The sequence below is a fragment of the Diceros bicornis genome, unplaced genomic scaffold (genome assembly GCF_020826845.1).
Source record: "Diceros bicornis minor isolate mBicDic1 unplaced genomic scaffold, mDicBic1.mat.cur scaffold_122_ctg1, whole genome shotgun sequence".
Classification (NCBI taxonomy): domain Eukaryota; kingdom Metazoa; phylum Chordata; class Mammalia; order Perissodactyla; family Rhinocerotidae; genus Diceros; species Diceros bicornis.
In genome coordinates, this window is record NW_026691042.1 from 797,691 (window position 1) to 807,504 (window position 9,814).

Here is a 9,814-nt window from a genome sequence, read left to right on the forward strand (position 1 = left end):
AACCTTGAGGACATTATGCTCAGTGAAATAAGCCAGTCACAAAAAGACAAACACTGTATAATTCCACTTATAGGAGGTCCCTAGAGGAGTCAAAGTCATAGAGACAGAAAGTAGGATGGTGGGGTCAGGGGCTATGAGAAGCTGTGGTTTAATAGGTTTAGAGTTTTGGTTTTATGAGATGAAATGTTTTGAAGATTGGATGCACAACAATGTGAATGTACTTAACACCACTGGACGGCACACTTAAAAATGACTAAGATGGTAAATTTTATGTTATGTTTATTTTACCACAAATGAAGCTTCCTTAAATTTGTTTTGAAAGTGTGATTTCAATAAACTCTCCAAATGATAAAGACAAAACCATCTGATTACATCACCACTATGGCTCTTTGTATAAGCATGAGGACGAAACACTTCTAGCCAAAATGCTTCCTCTTATTCTTTAAACAAAAATATTTGAAAACAGCAAGGCTGTGCACCAAAGCGTTAATCAGGTCACCTCTGAGCAGGGGCATCAGAAGGTCGGAGGCAGAATCCTGACTTCTTAAGCAGTGAGATTATGGGTGACTTCATTTCCTCCTGTTGTTTTTTTCAGCCTTCTGAGAATTAAAAAGTAAAATTGAAAACTAAATTTGAAAATAATGGAGAAGATGCTGTTGTTTAGTATATTTCTGGTCATTGTGAACAGTCCAAAAAAGTGCCTGCATCCAAAATAAGTAAAGAACTCATACAACTCAATAACAAAAACAAACAAACAATGCAATTGAAAAATGAGCAGAGGATGTGAGTAGGTATTTTTCCAAAGAAGACCTATAGATGGCCAACAGGTTTATGAAAATGTGCTCAGCATCACTAATCATCAGGAAATGCAAATCAAATCCACAATGAGATATCCCCTCACACCTGTTAGAATGGCTGTTATCAAAAAGACAAGAAATAACAAGAGTTAGTGAGGATGTGGAGAAAAGGGAACCCCTGTGCATTGCTGGTGGGAATGTAAACTGGTGCAGCCACTGTGGAAAACAGTATGGGAGTTCTTCAAAAACTTAAAAATAGAGGCACCATATGATCCAACTATCCCACTTCTGGGTATATACCCAAAGGAAATGAAAATAGGGTCCTGAAAAGATATCTGTCCTCCTGTATTCATTGAAGCATTTTTCACAACAGCCGAGATATGGAAACAAACTAAGCATCCATCAATGGATGAATGGATAAAGATGTGGTATATATATACAAAGAAATATTATTCAGCCATGGCAAAGAAGGAAAACTTGCCATTTGCAACAACATGGATGAACACATTATGCTAAGTGAGATGTCAGACAGAGGATAAATACCGTGTGATCTCACTTATATACAGAAAATAAAAAAGGCAGACTCATAGAAACAGAGAGTAGAATGGTGGTTACCAGGGGCTGGGGGGTGGAGGAAATGGGGAGATGTCGGTCAAAGGGTATAAATTTCCATTTGGAAGATGAATAAATTATATATACTTGAATGAAATAATAAAACAAATTATATACTTGAAAGATGCTAAGAAAGCAGATATTAAATGTTCTCGCCACAAAAATGGTAACTATGTAATGTGATGGAGGTGTTAGCTAATGCTACAGTGGTAATCATTTTGCAATACATAAGTGTATCAAATCAACATGTTGTACACCGTAAACTTTCAAAATCTTGTATGTCAATTACATCTCAATAAAGCTGGAGGAAATAAAAGCCCCTGGACCCTCAATAAATGGCTGAGTAAATGAACATTTCAAAATGGCCACACACACAAATAATTAATTGATTGATTAATTAATTTAATAAAAACTCAACCCTGCTCTCTGGCCACGGTAATAAATCTAGACACAACTAGGAAATGAAGTCTCTCTCAGCTCGATATCTCCACGGCACATTTAGCACTAGTCATGATGATTTCTAGCACTCCACACAAACACACACACACAAATTTTTAATTTGTTATTTGTTGTAACAGGTGATACCTACCACCACCAAAAACAGGTTTTGAAGCAACTCTCCTGATCCATTGTCCAGCCTGCTCTCCTTAGTCAAGACTATTACTTCCTCTCACATGCAACCACCTTTTATCTGTACTGAAAGCCCCTTTTGGTAGCCCCATGGATGCCCCCTCCCCACCAAGGGGAAGCAGAGAAAATCCCTAGAGAGAAGGAAGACACCCCACACTGCCACCATGTAGTAGAGAGAGGGAGTGGAAATCAGGGAAGGCTTCTAGGAGGAGGTAGTGTCCCACTGAGATTGGAAGAGGCAAACGTCTGCTTTGCAGGAAGGGGGCACAGAGGCTGTTCCAGGCAGTGGGAAGAGCAGAAGAGTCAAAGAACCTAGTACAGGGGTCTCTGTGCCTCTCCTTGCCTCCTCCTGAAGCTGGTTTCTGTTTCCTCTTGGAAACAAGAAAGCCACACTAGCTGATCACCTTCCGATGACTATTATAAGGATTAATATTTTAATATTCTAAGGAGGCCTGTGGCCAGCTCTCTCATACTACAATGTGAATAACTTCAAGATAAGGCCCCAAGAGACAGATTCCTGGGTCTTACTGGGTTCTGGATCAGGGAGCTGGGTCAGACATCCCTCCTCAGGCACCCTCTATCCTCCTCCTCCGAATTTGGCACTTTGACGGGAATGCAGAATAGATGAGTGTCCTGGGAGCTTTCTGGGACAGGGAGGGGCCCTATCCCCACCCCTTCATTGTGATGTCTTCTAAAGGGGGCAGAGGGCAGGGTGATGTCACAGACCACTGGCCGGCCCCTCTCCCTCTCTGCCTGTGCCTGCCACAGGCCCGGCCTCACCTTTTCCCCCCACACCTCTACACCCTAGAGGAAACGGGTCAGCTTTGCCAAGCAGCCCACTCGGCCACCTGCAGCCATGGATGCAAATCACTCCAACCCCTTGGAGTCTCAGTCCTCCCCAGAGGCCCCCAAGCCTGGCCTGACCCCCTGCTCAACCCCGGGAAACAAGACCCTGCAGCAGGACGCTACCAGCACGGTGGGCGACAGGTTGCCACCAAAGACCGGAGCGGTGGTCATCGACATGGGCACAGGCACCTGTAAGGGGGCTTCGCGGGGCAGGTGCGGCCCACCTACACCGTGGCCACCATCGTGGGCTGCCAGCCCCAGAAGCCGGCCCCCACCGGGCAGCAGGCGCTGGAGACGTTCATCGGCGAGGCCGCGCGCGCGCGCGCCCCGAGGTGATGCTGGTGCAGCCGGTGCGGAGCGGCATCGTGGTGGACTGGAGCGCGGCCCAGCTCATCTGGCGCCACCTGCTGGAGCACGACCTCCGCGTGGCCAGCCAGGACCACCCGCTGCTCTTCTCAGACCCGCCCTTCAGCCCCACCACCAAGCGCGAGAAGCTGGTGGAGGTGGCCTTCGAGTCGCTGCGCTCCCCCGCCATGTACGTGGCTTCCCAGTCCGTGCTGTCCGTCTACGCGCACGGGCGGGTCAGCGGGCTGGTGGTGGACACGGGCCACGGCGTCACCTCCACGGTGCCGGTCTTCCAGGGCTACAGCCTGCCCCACGCCACGGAGCGCCTGGACCTGGCAGGCACCCACCTGACGGCCTTCCTGGCGGAGATGCTGCTCGGCTCCGGCGTGCAGCTGGGCCAGCAGGACCTGGACACGGTGGAGGACATTAAGCATCGCTACTGCTACGTGGCGGCCGACTTGCTCCAGGAGCAGGCCCGGCCCGAGCAGGAAGACCGGCAGAGGCTGGAGCTGCCGGTCGGACGGTCACGCTGGGCAAGGAGCTGTTCCAGTGCCCGGAGCTGCTCTTCAGCCCGCCCGCGATCCCAGGGCTGTCGCCTGTGAGCCTCCCCACCATGGCCACACGGGGTTTTCTCAAGGTGCCCCTGGAGGTGCGGGCGGACGTGGCCCAGAACGTGCTGCTCTGCGGGGACTCCTCGCTCTTCGCGGGGTTTGAGGGCCGCTTCCGCGCGGAGCTGCCGCGCGGTCTGCCCTGCGAGGCCCGCGCGGTGGTGACGGCCCGGCCCAGCAGGAGCTTCTCGGTGTGGATCGCGGGCTCCGTCCTGGCCTCGCTGCGCGCCTTCCAGTCCTGCTGGGTCCTGCGGGAGGAGTACGAGGAGCAGGGCCCCCACATCGTGTACTGAAAGTGCTACTGACCCGGAGCAGGGGTGGGGAGTGTTGTGGGCAGTAAAGCTTCCACTACCCAGCCGGCTCTGTCCTCCCTTCCCTCAGGTCCCTGCCTCGTCCACTCCTGGACCCACCCAGACTCGCCTTGCTCTGACCCCACACACCCAACCCACCAAGATCTGCCTCCAAAGACATCCTTGGTTCTGCCCTGTCCTAATTCACCTCCCATTGTCCATCCCGGGAGAGACCCCAGTTCTGATTCCCTAAACCCACCTCCCCCAGGATCAAGGCCCAACACACCACCATGTCCTCACCCTGTCAAACCCGTCTCCATGATCTGTGTCCCCCAGGGCACTCTCAGGTTGGGGCCCCACCCAAGCCCACCCCCAAGACATCCCCAGATTCTAACCCCTAATCTCCCCTCCATCACCTATTTCTTTTGATATATAGTGCCCCAAGATTCCTCTGGGCTCTAAGCTCCCCAATTCACCCCCTTGCCATGTCCATCAAGGATCCTCAACCCACCCCCATACCCTGTTCCTCTCCAAGGAACTGCACTGGGCGCTCCAAACCCCCTCTCAGAATCTTTCCATGAGTGTTGCAACCCCTAGGTGCACCCTCATAGTCTGCCCCCAATTTCTAATCCCCCCAAACATACCCCCGAGATCCACTTCCCAAGACATCCCTGGTTCTAAGCACCTCAAATCCACCCCCTCATTGGTTTTCTCTTGGCTGTTTATCCAAAGTTCTCCTATACTCTGATAATATGAGCACCCCCAAAATTCTCCCCACAAGTGCTGAAACCCCACATTCACCACAAAAATCCAAGTTCTGACCATCAGGGGTCTCCCCTTTAATGGCCCACTAAAGGATCCCTCGTCCAAATCCCATGCCCCAAGTTGCCCCTCCCCTAAACTCTGCCCTCCCCTCAGTTTGCTCCCCTAGACTCCTTCCATCCAAGTGCTCCCACAACCCATCCCCCATTCGTACCCCCAAAGAACACCACATTCTGAAACCCCAAACCCTCAGGATGACGCCACTGCTCTCAGCACAGCCCCTTATTCTGCATCCCTCTGAAAATACCCCTGCATGGTCTGTCTCTCAGTGCACCTCCTGACCCCAGTCCTCAGCCCTGGAATCCTCCCAGGAAGGCTTTGGCCCCCAGGACCATCCCATGATGACCCCACTAATGCCCTAGGTCCCTCCCCTGTGTTCTGACCTCCCAACTCCCTCCCCAAATACACTCTCCCAGGGTCACCTCATGATGAACCCCCAGGACACCCCACCCTGGGGTTTTCAGACGCCCAGGAACCCCCCCCCCAGGTCCCATCCCATTGGTTGAGACACCAATGGCCAGTGATGTTCCCAAGGGCCACCCACGCCACCATGACCCAGCTGTCCACTCCCATCTCCCTCCATTCTGCTTGTAATTCATTCCAAGTTCATTCCATCTCCCCAGACCTCGCTCAGCCTCTTCCTGGGACACACACCCCAGGAGCTTTCTTTGGGACCTGCGTTGAGGATGCCCTATGAGGCCTCTCCCATCCCATCCTGTCCCTGCGGGGGCCTGGAGAGGGAGTCCAGCCTCTCAGGATAGGGAAGCTGGGCATCCTCCCAACTGTCTCCTCCCTTTGTCCTCATCCTCAGCCACGCTGGGCCCCTGCTGAAGGCAGGATCCTCTGCCTCACACCATCATCCAGCCCCACAGACGTCAGGACCCCTGGCCAGCAGCCTGGACACGTCTCCCAAGACACATCCTCCCAGTTTACCAACAAAACAAGCACGAGCTGCCAGAGCTTATCCACATAGATGCTGAGTCCTCTCTTCTCTCAGTCCAAGGAACCATTCATTCTTCATTCCTTCAACCAGTCCCTGTTCACTAAGCATCTCCCACAGGCTCTCTCTGTCTCTGTCTCTCCCTGAGTCTCTGTCTCTGACTCACTTGCCAGCATCATTCTTATGCAGGAATTTTCCAGAGTGGAAACTCGTTTATCTGTGGAGCGCTGAGCCCACCCCACCCATCTGTCACATCTGCCATCAGACAATGGGGGTGGGTGAATGCTCTGGCTATCCCCACCCACCCTGTCCCATGGTGTCCTGGGGAGTGGGCAGTGTCTCCAGCCCCATCCTGGGCCAGATGGTGGTCCTCAGCTGGGGGGACTGCCCCGCAGACAGGCCAAGATCCCCAGTTCAGAAACATGCGAGTTGGACCCCCTGTGCTGTGTTACCCACTCCCGGCCCACACAGGCGGCCTCAACCTGTAGAATCAGCAAGAACCCCCAAGGTTAATCTCCAAAATATATAAAGAACTCATACAGCTCAACAACAAAAAACACTAACAACCGAATTGAAAAATGGGCAAAAGACCTGAACAGGCATTTCTCCAAAGAAGGTATACAGATGGCCAACAGGCACATGAAAAGATGTTCAACTTCATTAACTATCAGAGAAACGCAAATCAAAACTACAATGAGATATCACCTCACGCCCATCAGAATGACTATAATTAACAAGACAGGAAACAAGTGTTGGAGAGGATGTGGGGAGAAAGGAACTCTCATACACTGCTAGTGGGAGTGCAAACTGGTGCAGCCACTATGGAAAACAGTATGGAGATTCCTCAAAAAATTAAGAATAGAACTACCGTACGACCCAGCTATTCCACTGCTGGGTATTTATCCAAAGAACATGAAAACACCAATGTGTAAAGATACATACACCCTTGTTTTCATTGAAGCATTATTCACAATAGCAAGACTTGGAAGCAACCTAAGTGCCCAGCAAGGGATGAATGGATAAAGAAAATGTGGTGTATATACACAATAGAATACTACTCAGCCATAAGAAACAACGAAATCTAGCCATTTGTGACAACATGGATGGACGTAGAGGGTATTATGCTGAGCAAAATGAGTCAGAGGGAGAAGGTCAAATACCGTATGATCTCACTCATAACTAGAAGATAAAAACAACAATGAACAACCACAGAGAGACAGAGATTGGATTGGTGGTTACCAGAGCAGAAGGGGGAAGTGAGTGGGGCGAAAGGGATTAGGCACATGTGTGTGGTGATGGATTGTAATTAGTATTTGGGTTGTGAACATGATGTAATCTATGCAGAAATAGAAGTATAATGATGTATGCCTGAAATTTATACAATGTTATAAACCAATGTCACCGCAATAAAAAATAAATAAATATATATAAAAAAAGATGTCAAGTGAAATAAGTCAGAGGGAGAAGATCAAATACCGTATGATTTCCTTCATTAAGTAGTAGATAATAACAACAATAAACAAACACATAGGGACAGAGATTGGATTGGCGGTTACCAGAGGGGAAGGGGGGAGGGAGGAGGGTGAAAGGGATAATTCGGTACATGTGTGTGGTGATGGGTTGTAATTAGTATTTTGGTGGTGAACATGATGTAATCTATGCAGAAATAGAAGTATAATGATGTACACCTGAAAGTTTTACAATGGTATAAACCAATGTTACTGCAATAAACAAAAGATTTAAAAAAATGGAAAAACAAAAAACAAAAACAAAACAAAAAGATGTCAAGGGGCCAGCGGGGTGGTGCAAGCAGTTAAGTGTGCACGGTCCACTTCGGAGGCCCGGGGTTCGCAGGTTCGGATGCCGGGCGCACACCGACACATCGCTTGTCAAGCTATGCTGTGGCGGCATCCCATATAAAGTAGACGAAAATGGTCACAGATGTTAGCCCAGGGCAAATCTTCCTCAGCAAAAAGAAGAGGATTGGCAAAGGATGTTAGCTCAGGGCAGATCTTCCTCACAAAAAAAAAAAAAAAAAAAGGATGTCAGAAGATATATGAAAAACCCAAAACAAGAACCCCCGAAAGGTTACAAAGTGATGAGGAGGAACTGCTTTTTCTTCTCACCAGGGGGCAGCACCTCCAAGCTCAAGGGGCTGAGGGCTGCACCAAATTTAGAACCATGACGACTGCATCCCAGAGCTCAAAGGAGACCCACCCCGCACCACGGGGTCAGGGCGCTGCCAGCCACATGCACACAGAAGGGATGTGGGACAAGCTGAGTCCCATATGCAACTGGAAGTGAGGAGGATGCACAAATCCCCACCACTCTTGGGCTGCTCACAAACCCAAAGGGCTCTCATTTAGACCAGACTAAGGTTCCCCCAGCCCCAAACCTTCCCTGGGACAGAAATTTCCCCTAGAACTCTCCAGAAATGTGCCCCTCCCATTTGCACACTCTCAGGGGTGGCAAGCTCACTACCTCAAGTCTGTTGTTAGAAATCCCACCTCCTTCCAGGAGTTGTAGGTAAACCTCTGTGCTCTCTGCTTGCCACTCCCCTACCCGGGGCACTGAGAGCACCAGAGAGGTCCCCCCACCAGTATTCACACACACCCCTGGAGTCTACTCTCTCCCAAGCCCACCGTCCCCAATTTCTTCCACTTCTGGTTTTAAGTCATTCACGCATTCATTCTACAAACATGCATTGACCACCCACTATGTGCCCAGCTCTGGGCTGAAATCTAAGAAAACCACAGTGCATCACTTGGGATGTACCATGGAGGACAGGACATGCGAAAGATGTCTAATGTCACTGTCTTACTCTCAGACGACATTTGAGGGACAGCGATTGTGTCTCCTTTATTCACTGAGTTTACTAAGTGGGGAGCAGGTGTCTGGATAGGAATCGGGAAAATCCAGTCTCAGCCAACAGTTACAGTTAAATCAGTAAATCCAAAAAAGAAAAGTGAATGGGGTGGCTTTCCATCCATCAGCTGTATTACTCCCTATAAAAGGTCTCAAAAGCAATCTCTGTGCTTTTTTCCCCCCTCAGCCAAGAAAAGCATCCATGGAGCTCAAGTTTGAGGTGAAACCAGGCTCAGGGTCCACCTGTCCTCGTTGATCCTCGGATTTCTGTGTGAGCAGGTGAGTAACGTGTGGACCTGGTACCGACAGGTTCCATCAGCCTCCGCTGTGCAGAAGACCTGCCAGTGGGCTTTCCTGGGCTTGGGTTGTCACCACAAGGAGTCAGGAAGACTTTCGGGTTAAAAATGAAATTACTCGACTTTTTATAAAATACTCAAATGTTTAAAATCTAATTAGAATTCTTCTTTGCATTTGGTCCAAAACTAAGGTGATATAAAAAGATATACCTTACAAAGTCTTGCCCTCACCTTGTTTTCTTTCCATCCCATTCTCCTTCCTCTAGCCACCTATAGGTAATTACTTTGATTGGTTTATCATGCATTCTTACCGTTCTGGATTTTCTTTAAGTAAATGCAAGCAAATATATTTTCATTTCCCCTTTTACTTATACAAAACATTGTAGTACTCTATGCATTTTTCTCTGCCTTTTTTCCTTTAACATATACTGGAGATTTTTCTATTATTAGTGCATAGAGTACTTTGCTCTTTTTAGTGGTAAATAGTCTTAAAAACGAAGAGCTGGACACTAGGTATGCTCAGTGCCTCTGGAGTATCATTGCTTCTAAGACCTTTCAGTGGATATAGTAGCGTCAACTTAAAAAGCAAATTTGCCTGTTATTTCATCTGAAATTGAATTTATTTGGCAATAGCCAAAAGAATTGCAATTCAGGATATACATGCTATGGCAAACCACAGGCAAATCCAGAAAAGAAAGGAGGGGAGCTGCTTTTATAGAGAAGAGCAGGAGTAAGGAGGGGCTGTTCTAAAGGAAAATCCATT

The 9,814-nt window shown here is 49.0% G+C and overlaps 1 pseudogene; it reads left to right on the forward strand.

Moving 5' to 3' along the window:
• Nucleotides 1-2,875: 2,875 nt before the first annotated feature.
• Nucleotides 2,876-4,143, forward strand: LOC131402512 (actin-like protein 9; annotated as a pseudogene).
• Nucleotides 4,144-9,814: the final 5,671 nt, after the last annotated feature.